Raw genomic sequence first — 20396 nt, 5'->3', positions numbered from 1 at the left:
GAAATTCATCTGAACTGTAAAGAATTAATACGTGAAATATATGTAAACGAACGTTTATTTCGAAAATATATTGAATTTTATACTTTTTTCCTATACATACTGACTAGTGAATGAGGTATACAGTTTAATTTGTATAGAATTAAAATGTTAAAAGGCTTTCTAGCACATGAAATGTGAAAAGCATTGTCAAGAACAAAACTCCTATCTTTGCTGTTTGAATTGACTGGCCTGCATGTACAAGTTGTACTAGTGTAAGTGGCAGCCAGAGATCTCGTATTTATAATGATCTACATCATATAAAATATTCATATTGATTTAATATTTATTTGGTACGGTGCATGGAAGAATTATCTCTAGCATTTATTTGATTTGTCTTAAAATGACGACATAATAAGTACGTATTTATGTTCCTTATCTTATGTAGCACCTATATAATGATTGAATATTTATATAGATTTAAAAATGCATAAATGGTCAGAAGAAACAGGATAACTCCAAGAAACTTTTATTTATTTATTCGTATAGAGTGAACCTGCCTTATGTATTATGAACAATGCTGTACTTATATTTATTTTGCTTTGCAGATCTGTACTATGGCAATTTAAAGAGGCGCAAATTAATTTTAGTAAGATACAAGCATGGTATATAATATTTTGATTAAATTGTATTTCAAGTTACGCATATGTATCCTAGAGAAATGTATTCTTCGTACATTCATACAGTAAAACTCTCTTTTTAACGAGTCTCTAAATTACTATTTTTTTAAAGAGATTTTCGCTTAAAATAAACAAGGAAAAGCTAAGAGAAATTATAACATTTCTAAACCATTTAACTACATTAAATTAAGATATTCTTAATAATAATTAAATTTTACTATTAGCAACACATTACACATTAACACATATTATTTCTGCAAGTTTACTTTCAAATGAGATATCGATGCATACTATCAATTACAATGTATTGCTATAGTACCAAACTAGTGTGACCATACTCTGTACGGAAATTGATCACAAAAGTTGAAATAGATTCGGAATTTTGCTAAAACGAATTGTGTATTCGCAAATTCATTCAGATATATTCCTTAAAAGTGGAAATCATCAACTGCATTATTTTTATGGTTTTGCTAGGACCTTTGAAATCATTCCTTAAAAACATGGCATTTTGTTAAAACGAGGTTTTGCTGTATATATGTAAAGCCTAAATGGCTGTGGTATGCATAAGAAGTATGTTAACTTCCAGGTTCCAGAAAGTTGAGACTTTACACTTTTAATTTTAACAGTTTATGAAGCATAATTGTACTTTTTCATTACCACTGGGCCCAAAACATGGTTTATATTAATTGCATGATCCATTTCTATATAGAATCTGTTTATTTATTTCCCAATGTGAAAGATGTGTTACAGCATATGTTTGTATATGAATACATAAAAATATATGAGTCATTATTGGTGAGTGAATAATTTGGGTTTAAAATTCATGCTAAGGACAGCATACTACTATAGCAAGATCTTAAATACAGTTTTGTCTGGTATCATTTCATTAACACCATAAATATACGGCACCTTTCCCAAGCTAATTGACAAAATACCGGGCGTTTAAATGAAAGTATGGCATATTTGCATACCAGGTGGTATTGGCCAGAACTAGAAAAAAAAAAAAGTCCTCATAAACATATTATATGTGGAAACAAATACATGTTATCATTTCTCCACAACTCTGAAAAATTGCATATTTAATTTACAGTGGACTTCGTGTAATCAGCTTATAGCTGGACACATCCTCATTTGTCTGCAGAATAGTCGCTATAGGTGGTGTGCATTCTAACACATCCTCAAGCTCTCTGATTTGTTGACATTCATTGTACACATACTCATTTCTGCATAGAATTGGAATATATCAGTCCCCTAACTGCCCATTGTGCAACTCAAACCAAGAAATGGATTCGGAACACCTCAAAATCTGTGCTTCAGTGGCTGACCATGATAATATCTTTGAAAAATATTGGAGTGCAAGAGGTCAAATGACTCTGTTGTCAAATGCCTGGCATTAGAAAACAACAACACATGCTCCTTCAATTTTGTATGCTAGGTGTGGCACACACAGAGATCTTCTAAGAATCCTCATAGCCAAAAATCGAAAAAATTAAGGTTAGATTATCAGAAAGGTCATGCTGCTGGACCTCTTCAATCAATTCATGGGTCATTAAATGTCGGGTTAGGTGTTGTCAGACAATATGTAGAAAATGGGGTGATATCCCACCATGCATGAACCACATCCATTAATGCACTGCAGAGGTAACACAACCAATAAGAAAAAGTCAAGGAGTCCAGACAGAAAGACAGCTTATATCACCGAATACCCTTCACAAGTAAGATGATGTCTTGCACGACAGACTAGATTTAAGATCCATGTTTACTATACTCTGTTTACTTATGTTGAGGAAACATACGAACTTTTGTTTTGTAGTTTTTTTAAAGGATTAACGATAATAGGCAACTATAAAGAATGATCCATATGCCAACAGATATTACGTTGTTTCTAGATATATGTTCATGGGCACTTTTTTTTGTTTGTTTTGGCCAGTACTATCTGCTGTAAAAATAAGTCATACATTTATTTAAACAAACGGTATATATTTTACTGTGTATAAAACACTGGATATTCGAAAGTCTTAGTACTTTTAAGCACAATATCAATATTTACTTTTCTATAATAAAAAAATGTTAACATGCATAGAACAATGAAACTTTCATATTTTACATCTTGTTATTGACTTAAAATGCACGTTTTGGAGAATAGTTTGTAACATTCTGATATTCCCTAATATTTAAGAAAATGAAAATGGACATAATAAATGTAACGAATTTTCGTTCTTAAGAAAAAAGACAAATGACACTTAACAAAATGCAGTTTTTAACAGCTGTATAACAACTTTGAGGTTATGTGTTGTGTGTAATATGCAGTTTTATAAGCGGGTTAAGCTATAAATGATGAAATAAAGTGATCAAGTATATCGTCATTGTAATATTATAAACGAATTAAGGCAAATGTAACTTCTGCTAATGAAGTGGCACTGCAAGCATAATTGTTTTTGTATTTCATAACTTAATTTTGTTGTCAAATGTATAACAGAGTGTTGATCATACAAAATGTTTCCCAGCTCTGAGAATCCGTCTATATTGCACTTTCATTATTTTTATAGCAGAAAAATGTGTGCTTGAAGGTGATAGTTACTTTTTACTGTCACAATAAATGAAGAGTAAATGTCACAGGAGAGTGCTGCAGTAATTGTAACTCATTGGAATGACCCATTTTCTGTTTATCTTGTTAATTCAACTTCATTCTGATGAAGTGTATTGGTGTATGTATATAAAGGTTATAAGTTCATTGACAGTCATCCCTGCTGTGATCAAATTATCATTTGTGATTTACTGAAAATGAACAGTTAGCTCTAGAAAGAAAATCAGTCACTGAATGGGACTGGTTGCCAAAGTAATGTAATTTAATTAGAATTTTACTGCTGTAATAATTCAGTTTAATAATTTCATAAAGGCATTGGTCTTGTAAACCAGAAATAATAAATAACCCTCTGAACTGTGAGAGAAGATATACTTTTTCATTAATTCCCAACATTCATGTCTTAAATAATCTTATGATATTAAAGGATTTTAATAATATTAACAACTTCTACCAACTTGTTGAATAAATTCTGACATACGCTGCAACCAATCATGTGTAAATTAAGCCTGATTATGCTTCAGATCTTAAGTATGTGAGAGTTTTTCTGAAAGATAGAAGTTACATGGTTTAAAATCCAGAGTAGGTACTGCATTAGCCACAAATTAGGCTCATTATCCGGCCACAAACACATATTTTCATATATGCATAAAAAAACCAGACTGGTTTTTTTTAATACCTGCAGAATTTTTCTTCATTTATTTGTTAAAGAATGGTTTAATGGACGTTTCTGCCCACGAACAATTCTGGCCCTAAAATTATTTTATCACTAATCCGCTCTAGCATTCAAGCCTTTCTTCAGTTTATCCTGTTCAAAACTCCCCCACATGTTACACTACTTCACTTACTTTTGAATTGTGAGAACAGGAAACTCTGTTGTGAAGCTAATCGTAACTGACGGAAAATGCGTATTTAAAAAAATACACGTGTCTGAAATAAGTTTACACATTCGTAGACAAGGAAAAAAGTAACTCACTTCCATCCAGGATTAACATTAAGTGTGACTTGGAGGCCCTCAGCTTCTCATCCATTATCGATCAGTACCATTGCCAATGGACGTGGCCTGAATAGGCAGGAACCAAGTCAATGTAATGATCATTCTTTGTGCTACTCAAACATTTAACTGATTAAATTGCGAATCATAAATCAGACAAATTTCTAACTTCAGTGTGTAGCAAATACAATGATTAGAACCACAAAGCTCGCTTAGGAATACATTTACAACAGTAGGTCGAAGAATTCATAAGGAATGAAATACATACTGAAAGTTAAGAAAGCCAGAATCGTTTCTTGTATGCATTTTTGTGTGTCTATTATTGGTACCTTGGAAGATAACCTTGCATCTGATATTTTATGATTTCACATAGATAAACTGTACAACTGGACTGGCAGTATAATGAAATTGTGATGGCTAACTTACTATAAAACTATTCTAATCTTATGGACCATCTTATTTCCTCTTCTTGATGACTAAAGTCACAATTGTCTTTTAGTGTTATTTGATGGCATAAGGTTAGCATTATGTATGCTGTTTCCAGTGTACCTTGGCAACAGAATGTTCAGCTATGGCATAATGCTGGAACAAAAGTTTCTAGGTCATGAATAATGGTATTATATGATTTGTAACATAACTACATAAAGAATGGTTATATTTAATGTTAGGTTTCATGCAATAAACAATTGTTTTGTTTTTTTTGTTCGTATTTATTTTGGCAAGTAATGAAAGTTAATATCTGACAAAATGTCTAAATTCATATTGTCAAAAATGTTCATTCAGTAATTTTGCAGCCCAAATGTTTCTCATATTTGTAACAGTTTCAGTACAAATAAAGAAAATAATATGCAAACATTCTTTAAATTTTACATTTGCTTGCATTGTATAATCTCTAGTGAGGGGGAGAAAAGACGAATAAATTTCACCAGCTAACCTAACCTATCTCCATAAACTAAGTACTGCATTTTCATTTTTTCTTTATTCGAAGTATAAAGAGAAAGTTTAATATTCTGACACTGCAAAGAAAAAAGAAAATTTGAGATTTTGGCAGAAATACAGATTTTTAACATCCCTTATACTGGAAAAATTGGTTTTGGGTATTCGTATTGAGTTCCTTCAAGTCAATTTATCCCGAGAATGATGCACATTTTTAGTAAAAAAAAAAATATGAACAACACAATATTATTTTTTTTTTTTTCCTATTGTAAGAAGGAGGGATATGAAGGCTTGCACTGCAGCCTGATGCTTATTGTGCTTACCACTCCTATTTTGTGAATGACTGGATAGCCGATCAGCAGATTCTTGTACAAGTACAGCACGCCACACCATGAACAACCTAGGCTATGATATGTGAATTAATGATGGTGAAATGAGTCTGAGGTCCAACATCAAAAGTTAACTTTAACTTTCGGTCCCATGAGAGTCTGTGCCTACTGTGAAGGGAATAGTTGAAGCCATAGAGAACCCCAATTCTGGCAACAATTTCAGAGCAACGGTTTTATGATTGTTGGTGAATACTAGGCAAGTTTCTAATAAATGAAGGGTACATGGGAATAACGATCAAGGTCCATTTTAGAAAGTTTCGAGAAAAACGAATTTTAAAGTTTAAGCACTTAATACTTTGTTATGTGTGTATTTAATAGAAATTGACGTAGTGGAATGTCAAGAACGGTGATGATTTCTTATTACTAGCTAGACCACATGATAATACTTCCTTTCCACTATTAGATAACATTATTAACTCAATTTCGATTTTTGATGGACCTTGATCGTTTTTCCCATGTACCCTTCAAATATTACTAGTACTGGAAAGTATATTCTGTGAAGATTTAAGAGTGCATTTTTGTTACAATATTAGCTGTGATGATATTTTTGTTACACAACTTCCTTATGCGATGCTTGAGTCTTTATAGATGATTTTAATGTACTTAAACCTTGTCATTGAAAGAGCTTTGATATATACCGGGTGAGTGACTTGCACTTTCTTATACAAAGTTATACAATCCTGCATTCATAGCCTATTCCATAACACAGTATGCCTACCTACAATCACACATGCAATGCAAAACGCAATAGTCTGTCTGACACACTAGCTTAGTTGATTAAGATATGCTGCTGATATTGGTAGAGGTGTGGATTCGAGTGTCTCACCATGCATAGGGTTAATGTCTATATTAACATTTAGTAGTATAGAGACAAATATAAACGAATGAAAGCTCTATTTCTTTAATAATTATTATTATTGGGGAAAGGTCTGAATTTAACACTGCAAGCAATCCCGTACTATAGATGGCCTATGAAAAGTGTAAGGGGTAGGTAAGGATAGACATCACTGTACTACGCAACAGAGTCATAGCCAGAATGAAGGGACATCAAACAGAGCATGATAGATGGTGGAGACATGGTTTATTCTAAGGTAAGAAACCCAAATGAAATTTATCATCAAAGATCAGAAACACACAACCCCCTCGTGCTTAATATGTCTTTAAAATTTATCAGTACAACCTACCCTAATGTAGATGATTCCTTCCGGAATCGTAAAGACATGCATGTTGAATTGACAGATGGCACCACACAGTTGAGTTATACAAATACTATGTACAGTCTCAGAAAAAAGTTCTGTTGCACAGATACTTTGTAAGTCTCAGAAAGCAGGTAGTGTGCATAATCAGAGGATGAGCGACCTGGTTCACAAGAGAAGGACTAGTTGAGGTAATAAAATTAGTTTTGTTTCGTTGTATGATCATGCGCATTGCCTCCTTTCTGGGACTTACGAAGTATCTGTGCAACAAAACATTTTTTCTAAGACTGTACATGTATCACAGATGCCCAACAACAGACTACCTCAAAGACTATTTAACTGCTATTTATGGAAAGAGATATCTTGGACGACAAGAAAGAGGTGGAGATACCAGCATTCAACCTGAAGCAGAACAGATCAGAAGGCCTAATCCAAGATAGATGATGATGATGAGTACAATTGTTTGGACTAACTACAATATTCCTACGACAGGGCAGTAATACACAATAAGTCCACAGGCCTTTCTTATGTAACAAGGAAACAGGAAAAAGAAACACCTTAAACACTTAATTTAGTAGGTTACTTTACAACGCTTTATCAACATCTTAGATTATTTAGCGTCTGAATGAGATGAAGATTATAATGCTGGTGAAATGAGTCCAGGGTCCAGCACCGAAAGTTACCCAGCATTTGCTCATATTGGGTTGAGGGAAAACCCCGGAAAAAACCTCAACCAGGTAACCTGCTCCAACTGGGAATCGAACCCAGGCCACCTGGTTTCACGGCTAGATGCGCTAATCAGTGTGGACTTAAACACTTAATACCTTATCAGTACAACCTAACTTATTATAGGTGCTTCCTTTCTTAACAATTTTAAAATAAACAAGAAAATGTATACTATCAACTAATGCTAAGTTCTTTGGTCACTCAATAAAATTAAAATTTTTAGTAAGGTAGCCGTAGATGACTCATCCCATAAGTATATATTTTTTTAATTGGTTATTTAACAACACTGCATCAACTACTAGGTCATTTAGCGTCGATGAGATTTGTGACAGCAAAATGGTATTTGGCGAGATGAGGTCCAGGATTCGCCAGATTACCTGGCATTTGCCTTACGATTGGGGAAAACCTCGGAAGAAACCAAATCAAGTAATCAGTCCAAGAGGGAATCGAACCCGTCCCCAAGCACAACTTCAGATCGGTAGGCAAGCGCCGATGAGTTCCTGTAAGTATAAACCCTAATCTTTAGTTGATATCTCTTAGAAACAGCACCACAATTTTGAAAGTATACATAAATACAGGTTTGCATAAAACCAGAAAGGAGTTTGCAGGTATGTGTACAGTGTATAACAATTTCTTGCCTAAGTTTTAGAACCCTCACCATCACTTAAACAGTTCCATTACAATTTATGTAAAACTGATGAACAACTAAATAAAAAAAAAAGTAACTGAAAATAACATTATCTTAGAATGAAGTTTCCTGACAAACACACTATTCTGCTGTGTCTGTGAGCCTTTACTAAATTTATTTATTCTATTTTTAAACTAATTACAATGCAATGACAATTATTCTTTTTTTCTTGCTCTGTGAGATACATAGGCACATTTAAAATTCACAACCACAGTAAATATTGACATGGTTGATTATACTGTACTATAATACTTAATTCCATTGCCGCTGTAATTATATTTTAGTTCCTATTTTATTTTACTTATTTATTTATATTATTATTATTTTTTATTTTAATATTATATCTGAACTGCGACCGAGCACGAGCGCTGCTCATTCGGTCTCAAATTTTGTTAATACTACTGTATCTTCTTTTTATATTGCTTGTATTATTTTATTTGTATTTATCTTTGTTTGTTTTTGTAATTATATTTCTTTATTCTGTACATTTGAATTTAAATAAATAAATAAATAAATAAAGGATGTATGGTTTCTAGAACTCGGTGCATTTTCGTGCTCAAATGGTATTCAGATTCAACAACTGGCCCAATATATGACACGCATGTGTTACACTGACATATTTTATCATATGGTTATCATAGCCACTAGTTCTTCTGTGTTATAAGAGTTTACCATAGGCAGTACAGATATGGAAAGGAAAAGAAAGCCTTGGTAAGTAATCTTTCAAATAATAATTTAAGTATAAGTCTGTTACAAGTTTTTTTCCCCCTTGGAATTGATTAACAGTGAATAAACGTCAGTGTGTTTCAGTGGGATATCACACACTTTAACTATTGTATAACTCTGCGTCTATAGGGTACTTTTAAATTGTAAGAACATTGAAATGATGCACGAAATCAGGAGACCAGCAGACGGCAGATTGCCTTCAATACATTTTTATAATGTTCATAGTTGTCACATAACCATTTACCTCTTAGGCTATGTTGTTGTTATTTTCTAATGCCAGGTGTTTGACAATAAAGTCATTTGACTTCTTGCACTCCAATATTTTTCAAATATATTATCATGGTCAGCCACTAAAGCACAAATTTTGAGGTGTTCTGAATCCATTTCTTGGTTTGAGTTGCACAATGGGCAGTTAGGGGACTGATATGTTCCAATTCTATGCAGGTGTTTGGCCAAACAATCATGGCCTGTTGCCAATCTAAATGCAGCTACAGACGATTTTCATGGTAAATCGGGAATTAACTGTGGTTTATGATGCAGAGAGTTCCATTTTTTCCCTTGAGATTGTGTTACCAAATTTTGTTTGTTGAAGTCTAAGTAATGTGGATTTAATAAATCTTTTCACAGAGTAATACGTAGATTTAGTAACAGGTCTGTAAGTAGCAGTGCTGCCCTTCTTTGCTAAAGCATCCGCATTCTCGTTTCCCAGGATTCCACAATGGGATGGTATAGCTGCTTTGGAGTCTGACAATATAACTGCATTCTTAAATTTATTGATGTGGCATAGAAGATTCCTGAGACTTTCACTTATTGTAATGATTTCTCCATCAAAACTTGTTCTTCCATATCCAAGAGATCTATAAAGTGAGAAGGGATAGCACATAACACCTGCACCAGCACCTTGTTCTCTGGAGATCAAAGATCCGTCGGTGTATAAATTAAGCCAGTTTTGTGGAGGGTACCTAATATTAATTGTCTCTAAAATACAATTGTTTCATTATTTCAGTGTTTACTTCTGATTTCAGTATTTCTTCTGTTAAATTTAGGCTATGTAAATTCTCAGAACAAAAGGATATGGATCACTTCATCCAGAAAAAGTTGCAGTATCTGGTCACACAATCATTGGATCAAGTTTCTGTGAAGAAAGTGTTAATAAATGAAGTGTATAAGAACATTTTCAGGGACTTCGTGGAGCAGCTAGACGACATCAAATTCATGCACTGATATTTTCAACAGGATGGCACTATATGCCACACCTCTAATAAATCCATGGCAGCAGGTTATTTGAGGACCGTGTTATCTCTAAAGGTTTGTGGCCTCCATTGTCACCAGAATTGACGTCAGTGGATTATTTTCTGTGGGACTATCTCAAGGAAAGAGTCTAGAGAAAGAAATCACAAACCATCCAGGATCTCTGGACAAACATCACAGCCCAAATAAACAATAGTGATATGGTCATGTTGAGATGTGCATCTGACAACACGGTGAAATGAGCAAGAATGTGTCTCCAAGGAGGAGGGGAATATTTCTGGCACATCTTGTAACTGTAAAGGCTGGTTCACAATAAACCGAGAACGAGAACCAGAATGAAAACGAGAAGCAGAGAACGTGAATGTGAAAATTTTTGATTCACAATAAACCGAGAACGTAGACAACTATGCATATCAATGTGCATGTAAATAACGATATGTAAAGTCGATATTACGCATTCTGATGTTATTTGTGTATAATTGACCAATGGCGTTCTCTCATGAGTACAAGGCAGCCAACATAAACACAGGTTAACAACTTCGAAATATCAACTCAAAAACATTTCATTAGGTATGGTATTATAAATATGTCCATGCATCTTTATTATCACAACCTATTTTAAGTCTACCATAACGTAAAATAATTAGAGAAGAAACATTTGTAATAGAACAAAAATGAACACAAAAGTAGTTATTGAATTGAAGCATGAATATGTAGTGTGTAATACAACCAATACAGTAATAAAATATGATTCACTTACGATCAGTGTTCCAAGACGCAGCTATTGAAAGTCACGTATTCTCCTTCATTTTCTCATCTTTATACGAGATGCGCCGCTTATCGTAAACGTGAGGATTTTCCTCAACACTCAAAATTAGAATCTCATCAAATAGAACTTGCTCAATGATGCATAGCACAGAACAAAATAATGCATAGGTTATGTCACAGTCTTCTTGCTACAAAATATACGACAAAATAGCTTTTAGATGGCAATAGAATGAATCTAGTGGGCTGTGATCGGAAACATGAACGCGTAAGTTGAAACTTGGCCAACTCTCCGTTCCCGATCCCGGGCTCCGGCAAGCTTTTCGTTAATTGTGAATGCTCACATTTAAATGTACACATTTTAACAATTTTACCGTTTTCGTTTTCGTTCCGATTCTCGTTTCTGGTTTATTGTGAACCAGCCTTAAGATTTTCCCAGAGAAACCTCTCATATACACTTGGTTATATTAATGTATAGTTATTTAGTCAAACAATAGAGTTATTTAAAAAGTGGGATATCCCACTGAAACACTCTACACTGCAAGTTTATTTTCGAGATACATAAGCGACATGGATAGCATGAAAGTTTTAAGCAATGATAATTATAATGATCCCATGTGCAACATAGTTAATTACTTCTTCATTCTAACAGTATTTATCAAGTACGAGTACAAAAGATATGCAATTAAAACTTAAAAATCAACTATGAATGTCCAAAGGTACAAAGCATTAAATTAGGAACATACTCACTTATGTACAACAAGAACCTGACCAATAATGACTGCCATGAATTCTGACATCACATTTCTATTTATTGGTACCAATTATTCTTTTTTATGTATATTACAATGATGTTTTTACATGTCTATAAAAAAAGAGAGAGAGACAAAAGATATATTGGCATCCCAAGACAAAAGACATCAAAAAGTTACTGTCTAACTCCAATCCCAGAATTAGGGTATTAAAATGGATACAAATTCATTTTTAAGTTCTATGTATTGTTAAAATGACTGCTCTCAAAACATTATATGTAATATAATGTAATTATATACTTTGGTAACAAAATATCAATCACCTTACAGTTTAGTTTGTTAAAAAAAGTTATAATTTATATCCATCTATGTGCTTTCTTTTTATGCAATTATGCATATGTATGATACATAAACGCTTGAATATTAAATAGAAAATATTATGTGCAAAAGAATTTTTGGAAAACAACTGAATAAAGAAATATTTAATAATAATAAAAACTTATTATATAGATAAAACCATCAACCTAATAATAGAGAAAATAAACAATGAAATACAGGTAAGCTTACGTTGTAAATAATGTCGTTTATTTAACAAGATTTATGCAATATGCTCATATTGGTGTCACCTGTATTTCATCTTCAATGTGAAAATATTCAATATACTGAGACTGTCAATTCCAAGTGAACAATACACATTGCGATCTAGAATAAAATTTAAAATACTGTACAATATTATAGAATATGATACTATAAAGCTATTACCTCAATGTATGCAAAACATTAACAGCTGTTTTCCAATTTAAGGTACATTTATGTATATGAACTGTTTATGGGTATATTTAAACAAGATGAATTTCAATTTGAGCAATCTGTTAGGCAAACTTACTACTACAAGATACAGTTTTCACACATACTATCACGAAATATCTTTTTCTTGAAATGTTCTGCTCTAACAGCATCGCTGATCACAGACATCAGCAAGCATGTCATTCAACACAAAGCACAACAATGGTAAAATTAAAAATGTGCTTATACTGAAAGCAGTAGAATATGCAATGCAGTGACATTTTACATTCTTTTGAGAGAAACAAATTCTATATCTAGTTTCTAATTTCACACATTTAAAGGTTACAAATATAATATACTTTAAATTTGGATCACAGAGACAATTTCGAATATATCATTCTCTCAAAGCATTTGGAAATATAAAGAGTAGAGAAGACTATACCATTTTGTTCTTTTCAGTACTTCGAGTTTAATTTTGGATAGAATTAACTAATAAACTGATATGCAGTATTACTATTTTCATCTGAAATTATCTTTAACTTTATTATCTGCTTATTGCTGTTATAATTATCGCCATAATCATTTTCTATTAATGTTCACCAAACAATCCATTTCGGCAAACAAATTAATATCATTTATAACATGTTTCAAAGATCATTTCTTTATCAAACAGTTCCAAAATCTGTAAACATGATCTGTATTCATTCACACTTGATATTGCATTTATCTGCTATGAAAATTCTCATCTCTTCTATGTTTAATTTAGATCAATTTTGTTTCTGATGGGTTCAAATGTCACTGCCTACATCAGTGTTGAACTACCAGTTTTGTATTCTTTTAATTTTATATTTATTGAAGTTTATTTATTTTGGTCTGAAAATCTCTTTCACTTTCGTGTTATAATCGCCAAACCATATAATTGAAAGCCTTTGCTCATTTTAGTAGTTATTAGAACTTGCTTTCCACCCATGACTTGACTATAATATATTGAAGGGCAGTCAACAGCATTCATAACTTAGTATTATGCTAGAAATTCTCTTACAATATTCTGTGATGGTAACGTTAGTTCGAGTTTAAATAATTTAGCTGCGATGATTTCTGTAAACTGGTGTTGAATTTCCCGAGGAACTGGAATTCAGATTCACAGTTTAATTTTTGTTATCATTATTCTTTATGGATGTTAGACCAAATGGTTATTTTGTCTATAAATTTCGTCTGTTAGTTTAATTAAGAACATCATACAACATGTCTGCTGTAGACATCACTAAATTATTTTGGCTGAATTTTAACTCAACTGAACTGAAAACTGCACAAATAAATGTCATTAAATAACACTCATAAATGAGGAGCATTGTTTCAAAACGTATTATGTGCCACTTACAATTTTTTTACACGAACGACGAAAAACTGGATTACTCGTAAGCCGGAGAAGTTTTCAAAACACTACACAAAACCATTTTTAAGTGCTGGTTTCACAGTTTACAAATATGACGACTTGGAACCATCAGACTTCACAGCATGAAAGATAAATAAATAGAAAGTAACAAATTTAATTTCGTCCACTGCGGGACTTAATACGTTTTGAAACGATGCTCCTCAAATATTCTGCAGCAATTAAAATAAACATTACTTTAAGTAAAGGTTTATGAAATTACACATGATCATATTGTTTTAGATTCATTTGCAAAATCACAATATTTCCATTGCCAGCTCTTCTCTGCTCATTGTAAATTCTACCTCAGCAATAAACAATGTAAGGTACAGGCATATATCGCTCCTTTTGCAGAGCTCCAGTACAAAATACTGTGCAACACGCATACTGCGATATGTGAATAACAGTGCAACTCAAAAAATAGCAGCTAGTGAACCACCTGTTCGCAACATTTTCATGCTGCGCACACGTTTAAAATAATAACGTGTGAACAGATTCTCAAGAGTGCAGTCACAGCAATTTTTATATTGGTTTTGTTGAGTGTTATAAACATTGTTTATGAGAATAGTGCTGTTTGTTATTATTAAAGTACTCAGTTATCAACATTTTTCTAACAGCTTCATAATACAAATAACATAAACTTTAAAATCTAGATAGAACAGAAAAATGGGTAACAGACCTACTGAATCAAGAGAATGCTTAAGGAATTTGCAAATGCTGATTGTAAAAAAAAAAAAAAATTGCTAGTGCAATGCAAATGTCAGAAGACTATGTTTAATATAACTGTATATTCTTCGGGTCCAATATAGTAAAGAGCAAATAAAAAAGCTCTTGCTGGCACTTGCAAAAGGTTAGCATAAAATTATTCATTCCCATCATTAGTTTTCGAAGGAGACTGTGACTTCACACTTCTCTATTTTTGTCCACTCTTGGATCCAATACAGTTATATTTTTGTAGTTTAAAGTAAGCAACTGCTTGTATTTCATGATTTGAAAATGTACCATGTACGTAACTGTAAAATGCATTCACGAATCAACACACAGATGCAAATTTACAGCTAACTGTGGCTGCAGAAATGGCATCTTGTATGTTAACAGACTCGCCATCTTTTGTCACGTCTGCAGCTCTCAGGATGCACAACACGAAAAGTAGAACAATGTACACTATGCACTACTTTCATGTTGTGTGTGTGAACATGACATGCAACTTTTACAGCTGCAGTAAAAATGTTGCTCGGCAAAAGTATCAGTGTGTGACCATACCTTTCTAACAACAAAGAAAGCCATCCTCAACAACATCACACTTTCCTTCTGCTGCTGTAACTCTTACTGTTCACTGAGAAACCTACAGAGTTGAATAAATTTATTTAGTAATTGGTGTATGGCTGGTACATGATTTCATAAAAAGCAATTATTACTCTATACCAAACATTTTTGATGATATATAGTAGTGGTCGACAATATAAGATACATGGTGTGTGGATAAGCTTCAGGGCTTCTACCGCGTTGTCTTGGTGTTGGTGGCTGACGTTTCGACCACTGTGTTGTGGTCATCTTCACAGCAGTTGCTCTCTGAAGATGACCATAACACAGCAGTCGAAACGTCAGCCACCAACACCAAGATAACGCGGTAGAAGCCCTGAAGCTTATCGACACACCATGTACACCAGCCGCGGAAGCCTACACGAACACTTAATATAAGATACAGCCTGTAAAACACAGCAAAGGAAAGAGGAGAAGGATGGGCACATCTTCAATTGTGCAAGTTTTCTGCGCACAGAGACGAACAGTGAACACCAAACTGTTTAACTTCGAATGAACAAGTGATGGCTAAGAAGAGGGAGATCATACCTTAACCTTCCACCCTGCTTGTATATTAAGAGGTTGACTTGTGAGTCAAGAAATGCCGACCACTGATATATTGTGTATGTAGTTTCATTGGCACTATTATTTTATTACATAATAATAGAATTTGTGAGAGCCGGTTTTGAGTACATTAGTAATATGTGCAGTTTTGCTGTAAGGACTTGAAGCAATCTCGATGTTTTTCAACAAAAAAATATATACCGTATATATTTTTCATATTCATACGTCAAAATGATCTATAAATACTGAATGCGAACAAATTCAGTTTAGCTATTTACGAGAAAAGAATACACACACAAACAACATGCAAAACAACGCTTTTTTTTTATTAGGAATGCTGACAATTTCCGTGAAAAAACTCGAAGTACTTTCTCTGTATTTCATATAATGAGAAAGTAAAAATTTACTGCCAAGCACCGTATACTTTTTCTTTAATATATGCACCACTCTAACAACAACTCACACGCAGCAGCAAAAGCATTCAAGACTACTTCCAAATTATATTCTTTTTATGTATACTGGGACAATGAAAAGTACTGTTTAGTTAAAGTCGTAGGTCTTAGTATGTCATAAAGTTTTTGAAGACAACAGCTTGTCAATTTTATGTTTTTATAAAATTTAATATAAAATTCATAGTTGTGCTATTTGTTACAAGCAAAATTCAGCAAGCATACCCAACAGTAAATAAATTGTTGAAATATATGATTACATTAACACATCCCTCACTTCAATTTCCCATTAAGTTCAGTTTCATAATCCTAACAAACAAAACTTGAATTAGTAAGAAAAGAAGCTAATTATGTATCTCATAGTAAAATTCACATGCAGAAATCAAAAGTATACATATACCAAAATGTACAGAAATTGTTTCTTACATACAATTGCTGTTAGTAGGATACATGACACAATTTGTATTATCTCGAATCAGCCTACAGCATATAAGTTGCTGCAGATATAATTCATTTGGTTGTTTTTCAGTGTAACAACTGCTCAATGAGGATTAATTGTATCCCATAAAGTAAAAACCATCTCCAATAAGTTATATTAAAAAGAAAAACGTTCTTGTCAAGCATGTTAATAAGTGTTTGAAAAATGCTATTTTCCTGTCAGTCTGTCAGTAAACTCTATTTCTGGAATTTTATTCATTACAGAATTGTCTAACCTAATACCATCATTTTCATACTGCAATTAATCGTATGTTTCTTTCCTTACTCTGAAATAAAATAAACTTCATGTTCTATTAAATGTGTAATAATATATAAAGGATAGAGAGACATATCAAATAAATATAGTTGATTTCTAGTGCTAATCACATAACAAGCATAGTAATTCTTCTCAACTTAATAATAATAATAATAATTTTCAATTTGTGCACTCATACATGTGCGTCACGAGAAACATTGACTGACGTCATTACATATAAAAGACTATGGACCATTAAGATTCTAAATCATGTTCCCACTCTTTTCTACCAGAGGTCTCTGCAACCACTGTTACCATGATTTGAGAATGTAGTAGGCCTAATGATGGTTCTGAGCATTGAAATTTGCCTTCATTAATCTTTTATACTTGAAAAAAGGGATCTTTTATATGCAGTAAACTTACTACATGCGAATCCAATGGCATTACATCCTCATTTATTGTCTTTTCTGTCAAAGAACTTATCATCCTAGGATAGGGTTGAACCCATGATATTTACGTCCAAAGACAAGCACAATAATCACCGACGATGACATGAATATATACATCTGTAGGTGTTGCTTTTTTACATATGAATTGTTAAATTTAGCTTAGTGATGTTGACCATAATAAAATTTAGTTTTCTATATTGGAAAAAAAATTGCAATCAAGTATTGTTATATACAAATGAGAATTATGAATTAAGAATACAGTAATACTTGTCGAAATCTTTATAAATGACCAGTCATTACGTACTGTGGAATCACTTTTATAAAAATGTAACAAGTTTAACTTTATTTTTCATTTGTAATTTTCAATAAATTGTTACATAACACATTTTTTGGGCCCATAGTCGCTAGCAATATTCTAGGTGAAGTAAGATAATTTTATGTTTTAAGGCTTATTAGAGTCCTTTTCAACTGCATAATTGAAGTATGGGAGGAATATAATAAGTATTCCTTTCTTGAAGTAATGTAATAGAAAAGTATGCACTATTTCCTAGTCCATTCTCTAAAAAAGCTTACTGGAAGTGTATTGTGTAGTAAAATATTCGTGATCGATTCATCGAAATACAATATTATGTTTCCAACATATGAAAAGTAAAGGAACATAGAGACATCTTCAGACTTTTCATTAAGTATTTTCGGTTTTACATTATTAGGTCCACAGTACATTCATTCTTTGTACTTCTTTCATTTTAATCACAATCTTATGTTATCATAACAGATGGCATAAAGGGGGTGAATTTCACAGATGAAACCATAAGCTGCGCTGTTAGCCAAAATGGTTGCCATATACAGGGTGTATCAGAAAGGATGGCACAAACTTACACTGTTGAAAATACACGCTAATAGAAGCAAAAAAGTCCGTTTGCGAAAAAATTACGGGTATATCGTTACAGGGCATCACTGACGTCATTGTTTGTAACATCGTATGGTTTACTTCTTGTGCACTAGAAGTGGTCCTATGCTCTTTGTTTACAAAACTGAACATTGCCGAGAGGTGGAGTTGTAATCAAACCATACACGTACAGGACGGATACAGTTTCAAAAGGAATCGGGTAAAAGTGTACAGTACCTAAATGTAACATACTAAAGTTAGTAGTGTATTCCTTGTTAAGGTAAGCCATAAGTGAAATGTGAACTAAATCAGATGAAAAATTAATAGTAAATTCTAAATTTCAAATTAATTTATACTAACTAAGGCGATGTTTACAATGAAGTCAGTGGCGGCTTGTAACAATACATTCGTAATTTTCTCGCTTTTTTTTGCTTCTATTATTTTATACTTTTAACCATGTAAGTCTGTACCATCCTTTTTGATACACCCTGCCTTTAATGTAAATATTCATACTTTCTAGTACTTTTAACGTTTTTTTCCTCACCTAAAATCGTTTCTATGGTCCTTATATTGTGTTTGATGCAATAATTCGAAATGCTACTTATAACTATGGCACCCATTTTTCTGTCAATATACAAAACTAAATTTTACCCATGACCAATTAATTACTCACAAAACAAATTCTAACAACTTACATGTAAGAAGCCAGCTCCTACGCACTTTACATATTGCTCTTCTACTATGTTAAGACATTAACACACGTACCGTTATATAGGAAAGGGCATCTGGCCTATTCCAGACTAGCAAAAAGTTACTGAATCATTTTTAATGTGCTGAGTAAGAGTTGTTCTGTAAGTAAGAAAGAAAGTTGTGATATTATCACCTCTGAAGATAAAATATCTTCTTAAAACCAGAGCACTAACTTTAATCTTCTATTCATTTATGAATTTTTTAAAGATCAATTTGTTTTTGCCATTATTAAATGGATTATGCTGCATAAGAACAAAAACAAATGAAGGAACAGATGATTAAGATCCCTACCTGTGCAACATCATGTACACCATCCTCAAAGTGTTTTCAAATACTGTAAATAAATTTCCCCACACATAGGTCTATATTTAAACATTACATACTATATACAATTATGATACTCGCCAGAAATTCAATCGAAGTCTCCGGCTGTAATTTAAATGTCTCTCAAGAATGAAGCATGCATCAACTGCTATACTATACAATGGAAAGCGTCTGTAATCCACTATATTATATCACAAGCACATTTGAATAGTTCAATGCCACAGAAAAGAATACTATGTTAACAATAACGTAACAATATCTATGAACTTCCACTTTTCAAACACTTGTAACAGCTTGAACATTGCACAGAAATTCAAATTGGTCAATACGGTTAAAAATTCTGTTTCTTCCTCAAAGACAGTTATTACACATTTAGCACTTAATGTCATTTTTTGAAGTCCTATAACACGGTACAAGGGGCTTTGCACTGTGGGCACAAACAACAGACGATATCAAAACTTAACCCAAAGAAGGAAACACTAGGATAGGCCTGTTGCATGTGTGAAGATGCCTTCACCCATAAGAAATGGCAGTAACAAGGTGGTTGGGTCAGCCAGCACTGAAACAGGAACAAACTATTATGAGAACAAGGTTCAACGAATCACATGATCTGGATGAGAACTCTGAAAGGAAAATGGACTTACTTATAGTGCTATTTTCAGGCCGCGTAACAAACCTGAAAGTAGGCTGCATTACTAAAATTGTTCTCCCACTGCCCAGAAACATGCAGCATATTCTCCATATTAAAAAAAAAAAGCATCTGAAGCGTACTCCTAAGAAAAACTGGCGTGTTCTTAAGTCACATGTACTTCAATTCCAGGTAAACAATGTTTTGTGTCACTTTGATGCTAAATACAATTGGAGAGTTGCTGATAATAATCAGTTGTTGAATGTGACCATCTTGGAAGCAGTGGCGGCTGCTGATCATGTTGCAGCATTGCACAACGACCAAGTTTTTCCCGCACATTAAAATTTTGTTTATATTAAATACCTAAACAGATTTTAAGTTTCCTTCTCGTCGAATTGAAATATATACGTATTTTTATTTATATATC

The 20396-nt window shown here is 32.9% G+C and overlaps 1 protein-coding gene across 1 annotated transcript in view; it reads right to left on the bottom strand.

Moving 5' to 3' along the window:
- Positions 1–11702: 11702 nt before the first annotated feature.
- LOC138691155 (SH3 domain-binding glutamic acid-rich protein homolog) overlaps positions 11703–20396 on the bottom strand; it is a 30607-nt gene continuing 21913 nt past the window's right edge. The window contains exon 5 of the mRNA XM_069812906.1: positions 11703–19900. The gene's annotated coding sequence lies outside the window, so the exon portion shown is untranslated. The remainder of the gene's footprint in view (positions 19901–20396) is intronic.

The sequence above is a fragment of the Periplaneta americana genome, chromosome 16, assembly GCF_040183065.1.
Source record: "Periplaneta americana isolate PAMFEO1 chromosome 16, P.americana_PAMFEO1_priV1, whole genome shotgun sequence".
NCBI lineage: Eukaryota > Metazoa > Arthropoda > Insecta > Blattodea > Blattidae > Periplaneta > Periplaneta americana.
Note: the sequence above shows the minus strand (reverse complement) of the source record. Positions and strands in the feature narration are given on the sequence as shown.